The 12,958-nt window shown below is 43.8% G+C and overlaps 1 protein-coding gene and 1 pseudogene across 1 annotated transcript in view; one reads left to right on the forward strand and one right to left on the reverse strand.

Moving 5' to 3' along the window:
• The window catches only part of YJEFN3 (YjeF N-terminal domain containing 3), a 33,800-nt gene that overhangs the window by 8,903 nt on the left and 11,939 nt on the right, over nt 1–12,958 (forward strand).
• LOC110196259 (elongation factor 1-delta pseudogene) lies at nt 7,895–8,665 on the reverse strand (annotated as a pseudogene).

Raw genomic sequence — 12,958 nt, forward strand, 5'->3', positions numbered from 1 at the left:
AAATAATACAGGTTTGACATTGTCACTCCTCTGCTCCCCATTACATTCAGGATGAAACACAAAGTTTTGTTTGGCATTTAAAGTCCTTCACAATCTGGCTTCAACTTTAGATTTATTTCTTATCACTCTCCTTCACATACACAATGTATGTATAGCCCTACTGGCCTACTTGTTCCATGTCTCTTCCCACCCCCCCATCCTCCCCACACCCCTATACCCCTTCACACCCATGCCCACACCCACCCATCTGCCCAGCTCCCCAAGCCACACCCACCCCACAGGACGTTTCATCTCTCATTCCCGGGCTTCAGAAATTCATTCTGGAATATTTCTCACCTCTCTTGGTCTGACTTGCTGAAATTTATTTCCACTCTCTACCCATCCTTTCCCTGAATTCTTCTCTAGTTCAAGTGAGCATGTCAGACCATGCCTGGCCTTCCCGTCCTCCATCCCCAACTTTAGGAGGGCAGAGTTACTCCCTCCCAAGGTCCCCATTATCTTCACCTCAGCACCCACTTCTTCCTCAGGTCCAGAATAGAATTCTGCCTTTGTTGGCCCCTTGACATTTATCTTTCCAGCCACGTTTTCTGTATCACTCCTCTCTCTATCTAGTCAAATTGGCCTTCTGTTCTTTACATAGGACGTTCCATCTCTGGCCTTTCTCAATGGCTGGAAAACACTCAGGCCTCATAGAATTCCTCTCTTCTTTTAGAGCTGAGCTCAAGTACCACCTTCCACACAGAGCCTTTCTGGATTTTCCCTAGCTGCCTCATTTTTTTTGTTTTTGTTTTTTGTTTTTTGTTAGGCTATATGGGGTTAACTGACTTGCCCAGGGTCACGAAGCTAGTAAGTATCCACCTAACTGCCCCTAACTACCTCATTTTTATGGCAACTAGGTAGAGAAGTGGATAGAATGCTGGATTTGGAGTCAGGAACACCTGAATTTAAATCCTACCTCATGCTGTGTGACCTTGGGTGCATCACTTAACCTCTTTCAGTCTTAGTTTTCTCATCTGTAAAATGGGAATAATAATAGCACCTACCTTACAGTAATCAAATGATATATATGTAAAGTTCTTTGCAAAACTTAAAGCTTTTTACCATTTACATAGCACTATACCATATTTTATTTATATATATATATATGTATATATATATGTAAATGGTGTCTATTCTTATTACTTTTAATTTTCTTCATATATATGTAGGAATATATTTCTTTCCCTTGTTAGAATATAAATTCCTTCAGAATAGGGATTATTTCATTGCTTATGTTTGTGTCCCCCACTGCCTCATGATGGCGCCTGGTGCGTAGCTGGCTCTTAATAAGTGTTTGTTGATTGATTGATTGATTGATTGACAACTACTTGCTTGTTTCAGTGTGATCTCCCTTGGATTCCCCATGCCCCCAACTTCTCTGTCCTTTCAGGAATAGAGGGATGTGTGTCTCGTCCAAAGAAAGTACTTAGTAAATGTTTGTTGAATGTTGGATTGATTAGGTTATTGTTGTTTGTTCGTCATTCTCAAAGAGGACCATTGACATCAGGAAGGTGATGCCATGATGTGCAAGTGAACTGGATTTAAGTGAGGCAGGGCTATGCAGAGTCACCAGCCTCACTTTCTCCTCTGGAGCCATCTGGGTGCAGTGGCCAGATAAGAGATCAGGACGACTGGAGATGGTCCAGGATGCAGTGGGGACCTGGGTCTTTTCAAGTTAAGGTCTTTAATAGGTCTCAGATTGAGTAGGGGGTAGGATAGGAAGCAGGACTGCCTGGAACAAAGGGTAGGGGGCCAGTAATGTGATAATGTGGTGGTGTAGGACAGCGTTCTCACAGAGGTGTGTCTTGCATGGCTGGAAATTCCTTCTTACCTGGGCTCCCATTTGCCAGGCAATTTAAGCCCTTGCTCTAACTATAGTGTAGTGGACTTGGACAAAGGGGTCTAGGTTCTAACCGCCCCTCCCCACCTCCAATTCTTCTATGACCCGAGGCAATGAAATTCTTTCTGTGCTTCAGTTTTCTCATCTATATAATGGAGGCATTGAATTATATCCCGGAAGATCCAGAATATGAGCCGTAGGACAGATGTAGCCTGCTTCACCCTAGTGTGCAGTTGGCCTCAGATCTTTAGCAAAAACATTTTAAATCTAGTTAATAGGCAAGTAGAACCTAATTACACACTCAAGTCAACCAAGAACTGATGCCAGGTGTTGTGGCAACAGGCTTGAGTCAATTAGTAATTGCAATCGAAGCTGACTGTAATTAATTATAGGATTAAATTAATTCAGCCCAGACGTATGGATTTTCTGATCAGATGACCTACTGTATAACCATATGGACATCCCTGGACTAGAGGAGCTGCGTTTTATGTTCTAAGGGCTCTCCTAGCTCTCATTTTCTTTGTTCTAAGGGCCCTCTCAGCTCTGATATTCTGTTTTAAGGGCTCTTGTAGCTGACATTCTTTTGATCTTAGAAAATGGTCCTGTTGTGACATTTCTATCCTAGTCCTGTAATTGAGCAACCTGGAATGGGACCACAAGAGGGCAGTAGCACCTCATCTAAGATGCTACAAAGTTGGGTCCATCAGCCTTCCTGCCTCGAATTCTGAGCTCCCAGAGCTCCAGGAATTCTTAAGGTTTCTGCCTTTGGGGTCAGGGAGTCCTGAAGCCCGAGAAGGCAACAAGGATTTAGGGAAAATTTGCCCCAGTTCTGTGCTTACTGGCTCTGATACACTTGTTATACTGAAATGTTATACGAAGAATAGGGCATGTAGGTATCATGGGACCTGAGTTTTAGCCTTGGCTTTGCTTTTATCCTATGTTACCTTGAGTCTGAAGGAAAACCCCTGAATCTGACCTGAATTATAGCCCTGGGGCTCCTACTCATTACCACGTGTGTGAATTTGGGGAGAAGTATTTTCAAAGGAAATATGAAATGGTTCATATGGAATGGTTAAGAAGAATCCCATGGGCTGACCCTCTCAACAGATTATTTGGCAAAGAGGGCCAGAAATGGAATTATAAAGGTAGGGACAAACAAGTCCACTGAGGAGGAAAAGAGGGAGTGACATGGATGCCCAGAGAACTCAATTATCAACTTAGATTAAGGAAAAAAATGCATAGAAGTAAATGCATTTTTTTTTGTTTTTGTCTAGGCAATGGGGTTAAGTGACTTGCCCAGGGTCACACAGATAATAAGTGTTATGTGTCTGAGGCCGGATTTGAACTCATGTCCTTCTGAATCCAGGGCCGGTACTTTATCCACCGTGCCACCTATCTGCCCCGAAGTAAATCCTGTGATAATGATATCAGAAACTCTAAAACTTAGAATGAGCTAAGATCAGTAATGAATAAACAAAAAAGAGAATGGAAGGGTGGTTTTTTTTTTTTACTATAAATTTATTCATTTTTAGTTTTCAACATTTCCACAAGATTTTGAATTCCAAATTTTCACCCCATCTTGCCCCTCCCCCACCCCAAGATGGCATGCATTCTGAATACCCCTTCCCCTAGTTTGCCCTCCCTTCTATCTCTCCCCCCCTTCTCTTATCCCCTTCCCCTTCTATTTTCCTATAGGATAGGATAGATTTCTGTACCCCATTTCCTGTATTTCTTATTTCCCAGTTGCATGTGAAAACATTTTTTTGAACATGTGTTTTTAAAACTTTGGGTTCCAAATCCCCCCCCCCCCCCCCCCCGCTTATTGAAAAGGCAAGCAACTCAATACAGGCCATACATGTGCAGTTACGCGAAACCCTTCCATAGCAGACCTGTTGTGAAAAACTGACTCTATTTCCCTTAATCCTATCCTGCCCCCCCTCATTTATTCTGTTCTTTCTTTTGACCCTGTCCCTCCTCAGAAGTACTTCCTTCTGATTACCCCTTTCCCAATCTGCCCTCCTCTCTATCATCCCCCTGCTCTCTTGTCCCCTTCCCCCCTATTTTCCTGTAGGGTAAGACAGATTTCCATACCCAATTGAGTGTGTATGTTATTCCCTTCTTAAGCCAAATCCTATGAGAATAAGATTCCTTCATTCCCCTCTCACTTCCCCCCATTTACTCTCCAGTGTAAGAGCCTTTTTCTTTTCTGTTTTGTGTGAGAATAATTTACCCCATTCTACCTCTCCCTTACTCTTCTTCTAGTATAATCCCCTATCACCCCTTAATTTTATTCTCCAGATATGACCCAGAAGGGTGTTTTTTTTTTAAAGCTGTGTTAGGGACAAGAGAAAAATCAAAGAAGGGCCAATGTCATAGTTCTGAAGGGATGGGATAGTCACAAGGGAGTACTAAGACAACTAAGAATGACTCAGCATAGTCAGTTCTTACTGGGTTTCTGGTTTCTCTCCTGATGACCAATGATATTCAGACTTAGAGGGATAGAACAAAAATACCTGACAAGGAGATGAAACTCCAGATAGGTGGGGAGATGGAACTCCAGATAGGTGGGGAGATGGAACTCCAGATAGGTGGGGAGATGGAACTCCAGATAGGTGGGGAGATGGAACTCCAGATAGGTGGGGAGATGAAACTCCAGATAGATGGGGAGATGGAACTCCAGATAGGTAGGGAGATGAATTCAACTTACCAAGCTAAGAAGGAAAACATCCTAGAGCATAGAAGGAATTGGCAGGTGTGATTGCCAACCTGCTGGCTTTGGTCTTTGAAAGATATCAGAGGAGTAGAGAAGAACAGAGTCCCAATTTTTAAAGAGAAAAGAAGGCAGAGTTTGACTTGGATTACTTCAAAATTCTAGACAACATGAAAAGCATCGATTCTGCACATTAAAAAAAGGAAGCAGTAATCAAGAAGAGCTAGTATGGGCTAGTTAAGAACAGATCATGCCAAGCTAACCTCATTTCCTCTTTTGACAGGACTCTTGGACTTATAGATCATGTGAATGCTGTAGACATATAATGCGCTATCTGGATATCAGCAAGGCATTGACAAAGTCTCTCATGTAATGCTTTTGGACACTATGGAGAGATTATGTGATGGTAAAGTGAGGTGGAATAGAAAAGTGAGGTGGAATTGAAAGACCCAACCCCAAAGGACATTCATCAATGGACTGACATCAACCTGGAGAAAGTCATCTATTAGTGTGCCCCAGTGATAGATCCTTAATTCTATTCTATCAAGCATGTCTTCATTTAAATCATTAATGAAGGGGTTGGTCAGATTTACAGATGACAAAAAACTGAATGGCATAGTTAACCCCCTGGAAGATAGTCATGAACTGAGAAGATCTTGGCATGAGAGGATGGACTAAATCTAATGAGATGAAATGTAATAGGGATAAATGTAAATTCCATCACTTGGGTTCAGAAAATCTACCTCACATGTATAGAATGGGGAAGGTGGGGAGAACAGGGCTAGACAATAATTCTTATGAAGACAGGTTGGGTGTTTTTTGGGACCTATAGGCTCAATGTAAATGTGCCAGTCAGAAAAGCAAATGCAATAATCCTGGGTTGTTTTAATAGTATTTACGATGAGGGAGGTCACAGTCCTGTTATTCTCTGTCTTGGTCAGACCCCATCTGGAACATTGTGTTCTGGGAGCCAATTTAGGATGGAAATTGACCAGCTGGTCTTTATCCCTAGGACGGGCAACTCAGATGGGAAAAGAACAGGACTTGGCCAGACACAATGATTAGTCTGAGGACTTAGGGCAATTTACAGAGGCAGACTCTAAGTCAATGTAAAGAATAACCTTCTAACAAATAGAGATATCAGGAGGTAAAATTGGATGGCTTGGGCGATGGTGGGTTCCCTTTCATTGGAAGTTTTTGAGTGCTGTGGGTCAGATTTGATGATTTTTGAAATCTTTTCCAAAACAGATTCTGTGAGTCCCTCAATTGCCATGTAATTTCCACTCTTTGAGACTCATGTTTTCCCATATTTAAAATGAGTGGAGTTGGAATAGATGATCTCTGAGGTCCCTTTTTGTTCTCACACTCTCTATCTTACGTTCAAATGCTTTTTCTAGATCCAGTGTTATTTGTTCATTTGGACAAACCTTTATTAAACACCCCCTGCATGCAAAGTCCTTTGGGGTACCAAGACAGATCTGACAGAGACACTGCTTCCAAGGTTATTATAACCTAATGGAGTGAAGGACAGATAGCTAAATGACTATGATACAGGGGAGGATGAGATAGGTGGAAAAGCAAGGCCCAGGTAAAGAGCTATCTGCAAGAGGATTTGAAGAATAAGAGAATAATGGCAAGTAGTGTAGACCAGGGATAGCAAACACACCCTGGCAGGCAGCCCACAACACTCCTGAAGCAGATGAAAAGGTCATTGGGAGATATTGAGCAAAATAAAACAAAAATACAATAGCACTTCGATAATATTACATTTAGAAGCTAAGTCAATATGTAGGGATCCTTATGTACAAATGTGGCCTCGGTTTCTATTTGAGTTTGATACATTGGTCTAGACAGTCATTGCTAGGAGTTTGGCAGTGAAGGGAAGCAGAGAAGATGATAGTTTAAAGGAGACCGGTAATGAGAGCTGATGTCAGTCTGTGCAGCACCGGGGCTGTCCCCTCTCAACTGCACGTGAGGTTTTTCCACCCTACCCTCCTCCCTTATCACCACTTCCCCCAAGCTATCCCAGGCTCAAGTTACCCTGGAGCCTCGCATCTTCTCAAAAGAATGACTCTGGAGCCCTCTTGGATGTGTTTACTTTTGCCAGCCAGCCAGTGTACCTAGTGAAAAAAAAAAAGGCTCTTCGCCAAAGAGCTTAAGAAAAGTAGTGATAAAACATTTCCCCTCTAAATCTGGGGCTTACTATCTCGTAGTCATGGGAAGGGGGAGGAAGGGACCCACCTAAGGAACGCGTGGAGGATCATTCATAGGGAGTGGGTGCAGCCAGGGCAAATGCACGGAGGGGCCGTCGATCCCTGCTGATGTCATCAGGCTGTTCTCAGTGAGCAGGCTTCCTGTGAATCTCCTGTGCTCTGGTCCTGTGGTCCCTGATATTCACTGCCATGGCGGATTCCATTGGACTTGAGGCTGCAGGGCTGCTCTGCTTCCATCTTCTCGCTTCAACTGATGCGTTCCTCCAACAGAGAAGGAAGAGAGCTGGATTCTTAATCCCACCCTATACAGCAGCGGTTCCATACTGCTTTTGTTTCTCTTCAGGCCTCTACAGCACCCTCTCCTTCCACTCTCTCAGCTTAGGACTTTACCTCATCTTACGCACAGACACACACACAGACACAGCCATTCATGGAGAGCTCCATTCCTCCTCTCTTTCTCACCTCACTCAGATGCCTTCTCCCACTGTCTCCTTCAAGGCAAACTCTTCTATAGGCTCACTTGATTGCATTCCATCTCATCTTTTCTCTGTCATCCCCACTCTTTCTTTAATCTTTAATCTTCCCTATCCACTGGCAGCTAGGCGGCGCTATAGTGCATAGAGCGTTGGGCCTGGCGTCAGGAAGACTCATCTTCCTGAGTTCAAATCTGGCCTCAGACACTTACTAGTTGTGAGACCCTGAGTAAGTCACTTAACCCTGTTGGCCTCAGTTTCCTCATCTGTAAAATGAGCTGGAGAAGAGAATGGCAAACCAGTCCAGTTTCTTTTCCAAGAAAACCCCAAATGGGATCATGAAGAGTTGGACACCACTGAAAACAACTCAACAATGATATCCACTGGTTCATTCCATGCTGCCTACAAACAAATCTATGTCTTCTCCTATCCTTAAAAAATCTTCACTTAATCCTACCACCTTTGCTAGATATTTTCCTGTAGCTCTCCTTCCCTTCATGTCTAAACTTGAGAAAGCCAACTATATACAATACCTCTACTTCTTTATTGTCTTCTCAAATCTCTGCAATCTGGCTTCTAAACTCCTCATTCAATGGAAACTACCGCCTTTATTTTTTTCTCAAATTTCAGCCTTGATTTTGGTTGCAAATTCACACAATTTTGGGCCAATCGTATTAAAAGCAGTGATGCCAGTGTCAACACTCTGCACATAATATTTGTCCTTGGTGATCTCTAGGATGGCCACACCCACCTCCTCAGCCACTGCAGCTTCCAGATGCCATATCCCACAGGTACCAGCTTGAAGCTTCCCCAGCCCGATCCATCCAGCTGGATGGGGCAGACATACTCCTCCAATTCTGACGTGTCTGTTTCATCATTCCAAGGCCTGACATTTAGAAGGATGGAAGATTTAGTAGTAAGCCTTGGCTTCTTGGTCTCCTCTACATATCGCTGAAGCTGCTCTTCTGGAGGCTGTGAATGCCTCTTCCTTGTCTTCTTCCTCATCATCACTGCCAAACAGGTTGATATCAACATGATGTTCTGCCAGTGTGGCAGCTTTCTAGGCAACTGATAGAGTGGGCACCTCCACTTTCTGCATAGGGGGCACATACTGCGTCTGAGGAACCAGAGAGAGATGGGAGGCCTGGTGAGCTGCAGGTCCTGAATTATACTCAGAAGGTCCTGGTTTTCTCCTTCCAGGCTGGCAATTCTGATGACCAGCTCTCTGTGGTCTCCACTGGGGCTGCTTGAGAAGCTGACATATGCAGTCTGGCAGGAGAAGCCAGATATAGGGCCATTCATTCATCTGCTTGTAGAGTTTCCTCTTTGTACCACCATACTTGAATTTGTCAAACCTGATTTTCTCATGCACTGGGAAGCTGGTTGCCATCTTTATGTGATGAGAAGGGGGCACTGTACCTGTTGGCCAGTTCAGGATCCCATTAGGCAAACAGGGGTTTGGAAAAGGCTGAAACTTTTCTTTCTAAAATTGCCAATGATCTTTTCATTGCCAAATCTAATGGGCTTTTCTTATTCCTCATTTTTTTGGACCTCTCTGTAGCTTTCATCACTGTTAATCGCCTCCTCCGTGTGATGGTGCTCCCTCCTGGTGTTTTCTACCACCTGCTCCCTTCTCAGGGGCCTTTGCTGGATCTTCATGGAGGTCAAACCTACTAAATGTGACTTGTGTCCTTAAACCTCTTCTCTTTTTTTCACTCTATACTGTCTTGCTTGGTGATCTCATTAGCTCCCAAGGCTTCAGTATCATCTTTATGTGGACAGTTCTCAGGTCTGTATATCTAGCCCTAGTCTCCTGAGTTCCAGTTCCATTATCACCAGTTGCCTTTTGGATCTCTCCAAATGGATGTCCTGTAGACATCTCAAACTCAACATGTCTGAAACAGAACTCTCCTTCCCAGTTACCTGGGCTTGCAAGCTAGATAGCATCCTTAGCACCTCACTTTCACTCACCTCACATATCCAGCCTATTGACAAATCTTGTCATTTCCACACTCATAACACCTCTGCTATGTTTCCTTCTATGCTTTCACTGAGCTAGAACCCTAGTTCAGAAACTCATCATCTTTCACTTATTGTAATAGTTGGACTATTATAATAGCTTCCTATTTGTTTCCCTTCTTCTGGTCTCTCCCCACTCCAATCTGTCCTTCATGTGGCAATGTGAGTGATTTTCCTGAAGGTGGATCTGACCTTGTCTCTCTCTACTCAGTAAACCCCAGGAATTCCCTTCTCCCCTTTAGGGTCAATTATAAGGCCCTTTGTTTGACATTTAAAGCTCTTCATAACTGGTCCCTTCCTTCCCTTCCAGTCTTAAACTTGATTCTCTTCCTTACACTTTCTATATAATCTGGCCTATTTGCTGTTGCTAGAACATAGCATCCCACATCCCATTTCTCTGCATTTGAACAGTCTGTCCCAGGAGTTGAGAATGCTCTCGATCCTCACCCCCACCTCCCTGTTTTCTTTCAAGACTCAGCTCAAATCCTACCTTCTGCAGGAAGCCTTTCTCGGTGTGTCCCCTTCCCCTCCCCGGCTGCTGATGCCTCCACCTCCGAGATTACCTTCCATCTACTCTGCATGTCTTGACTGTACCTGGTTAGTTACAATGTTGCCTCTTTCATTAGAAGGTAAGTTCTTTGAGGGCAGGGCCTGGTTTTGCCTTTCTTTGTATGCCCTGCACCTAGCCCAGTTCCTGGCACATGGTAGGCATTTAACAAAAATTTGATCAACAACAACAAAAGACCACAGACTCTCTGAGTCTGAAATCCTGGTGCCCCAAGTTTTCTTGCCCCAAGATTTTTTTTTTGGTTTTTCTATGCGGATGAATTTTCCATGTAAATGAAGGAGAAAGGCAAAGGAGGAAACATCTTAGGTGAAGCAACTTCAAGGACAAAGTCTACTTCCATCTCTTTTCCTTCTAATGCCTGCCTTTATTGTGTGTATAATGCCAGGATTAGACCCTTTGAGCCCTACTCTCCACATGACACTTTACTGTGGCGTGCTGGTAAATATTTTAACAACTAGCTGTCTGGGGGGGAAAAATGTACCCATGATGCACATTTAGATTGAATTTGTGTTATTTTTTTTGGGTCAAGGAGGCGAGGCAATCAGGGTTAAGTGACTTGCCCAGGGTTGCACAGCTAGCAAGTGTCAAGTGTCTGAGGCTGGATTTGAACTCAGATCCTCCTGACTCCATGGCTGGTGCTCTATCCAATGCCCCATCTAACTGCCCCTTTAATTTGCATTAACATTTTCTCTATCACTTTCTTAAGTCTAGACAATCAAGAAAACATTAAACCAAGCCTAATTTATAGTCTTCGCCAATTTCCAAGATGGAAATGCTCACCCTGAAAATTTAACAATCCACTTGGTTCAACCTGGCTCCAGCACACTGTGACTTTTAAGACTTGAAGCATACTTTATATACATTATTTAATTTAAGCCTTTACATTAATCCTGTGAGTTAGATACTACAGATGTTATTCTTATTTTACAGATGAGGAAACAGGGGTGAAGTGTCTTGCCAGTGATTACCCAGCTCCTAAGTACAAGTGGCAGAATTGGAACCCAGGTCTTTCTGCCTCCATGTCTAGCACCATCTTCTATGGCAGGGGTTCTTTATCTTGTTTGTATCGCAAACCCCTTTGTGTGGGGAACCTTTCTGAGTCTATGGAAACTAGATGAGCTTTTCTCAGAAAAATGTTTTGAAGTGCATAAAATAAAATATGTAGGATTACAAAGGAAACCAATTATGCTGAAATTAGTTATAGAAATGTTTTAAAAAGAAACAGACCAAGGTCTAACATTCCAGGTCCCACCTATGGCATAATGCCTCTTGAGGGTGACTTCATTCAGGAAAGTCGAGGAGAGTTCATTCAGCACAGTTAAATCTTCAGCATGGTTGTAGGCTGAGGAGAAGGAAGCAGTATTGAGGAAGACATTGAATGGGCACAGGACAGGAGATGATTGAGGCAACAAGGCCACAGAGGAAACTGGAGGAATGGGGTAAAGGTGGAAAGGTTAGAGCTAGGGAGGGTGGATAGGGAAAGGAAGGGAAGAGACTGAATCCCAGAGTGGTTCAATGACATCCTCTAAATTTTCTGCCCTGGGACAAAGTTCTAGTGTCACCACCCTAGTAATGTCCTAGCCTGCCAGTGATCACCCAGCTTTTATTTGGACAACCTTCCCTGAGGGGAAACCTATTGCTTCCTGAGGCTGCCCATCCCACTTTGGGCAACCCTAGTGGTTAGAAAGTTTTTCCTAACATCAGGTCAAGTCAGCGAGCATTTGTTATTAAGGGCTTACTATGTGCCAGGCACTTTATTGAGCACTGGGGATACAAAGAAAGGTAAAGGACAGTCTCTGTTCTCAAGGAGCTCTCAATCTAATGGGGAGACCACATGCAAATAACCATGCCCAAACAAGCTGCATGCATGAGAAATTGGAGTTAATCAACAGTGGGAAGGCATAAGCATGAAAGGACAATAGGAAAGGCTTCTCATAAAAGGTGGAATTTTAGCTGGAATTCAAAGGAAGCCAGGAAAGCCAGAAGGTAAAAATGAGGATGTGAGAATTCTAGGCATGGGAAACTGTTGAGGTTCAGGGAATCATATATGTTGAGGTTTAGAGATTTAGGGGTACTGACACGTGGGTTCTGCCCGAATGAATTTGACCCAAGCCTTCTTTCAGCCAAAGATAAAGTTTATTGCAGACCCGCCACATTGGCCAGACTCTTAAGGAATCTGAATATTTGTGAACTATTGGCTAGATTCTAAGAATTTGAGCCCTTGGCTAGACTCTTTATAGAATCTGAGCACCTTAATGGAGACCAGATGGACCTTATATATAGAAAGACTGTGGGAGGGATCTAGGAGTGGCCAAGTAATTTGGGGTGACTGGAAGAGAGGTCTGGGAAGAGGGGTCTAGGGAGGATCTTGATGGGAGTGGTCAGTAGGCTGGGGTGACAGGAGGAGGAGGGGTCTAAGGAAAATCTTGATGGGAGTGATGGGGAGGTGGAGAATGGGGTCTAGATATGATCAAGGGTGGGAAGTGAGGGGGGTTTGAAAGGAGGTGATAGTCAATGAAGGGCTGGGCTAGGTTAAGGATAACAGAGAATTGGGAAATTGGCATAGGTGACAAGGAAAGGCCAGTTGAGAGGATTATAGCCTTAGGTGACCACTAGAGACTTCCTTGATCAAGTAGGAGTTATAGGAGAGTCCAAGGTGGGGTTTTTCTAGGGCCATAGACAAATGGCACCTAAAATCTTTTTGGGGTAAGGGGCAAAGGTCTCAAGCCCGTACCCTGTCAGAACTGCCAGTGAGAATACCTAAGTTGGGAACAACAAGGAAGCTATTAGCCCTGGATCACAGAGTATTTGGGAAGTGCAGTAAGGTGTAAGAAGAATGCAAAAGTAGAGGGGCCAGATGACAAAGGGCTTTGAATGTCAAATAGGATTGGATGTTTGATCCTGGAGGTGATGGGGAACCTCTGGAGTTTATTGAATGGGGGTGGGGTGACATGGTCAGACCTGCACTTTGGGAAGATTGCTTTGGTGGCTGAGTGGAGCAATGGACTGGAGTGGAAAGTCTTTTGGCAGCTGAACCAATCAAAGGCTTTTGTAGTAGCCCAGGTGTGAGGTGATGAGGGAATGTGCCAGGGTAGT

This window comes from Phascolarctos cinereus, unplaced genomic scaffold (genome assembly GCF_003287225.1).
Source record: "Phascolarctos cinereus isolate Bilbo 61053 unplaced genomic scaffold, phaCin_HiC Scaffold_4;HRSCAF=312, whole genome shotgun sequence".
In the NCBI taxonomy this organism is placed as follows: domain Eukaryota; kingdom Metazoa; phylum Chordata; class Mammalia; order Diprotodontia; family Phascolarctidae; genus Phascolarctos; species Phascolarctos cinereus.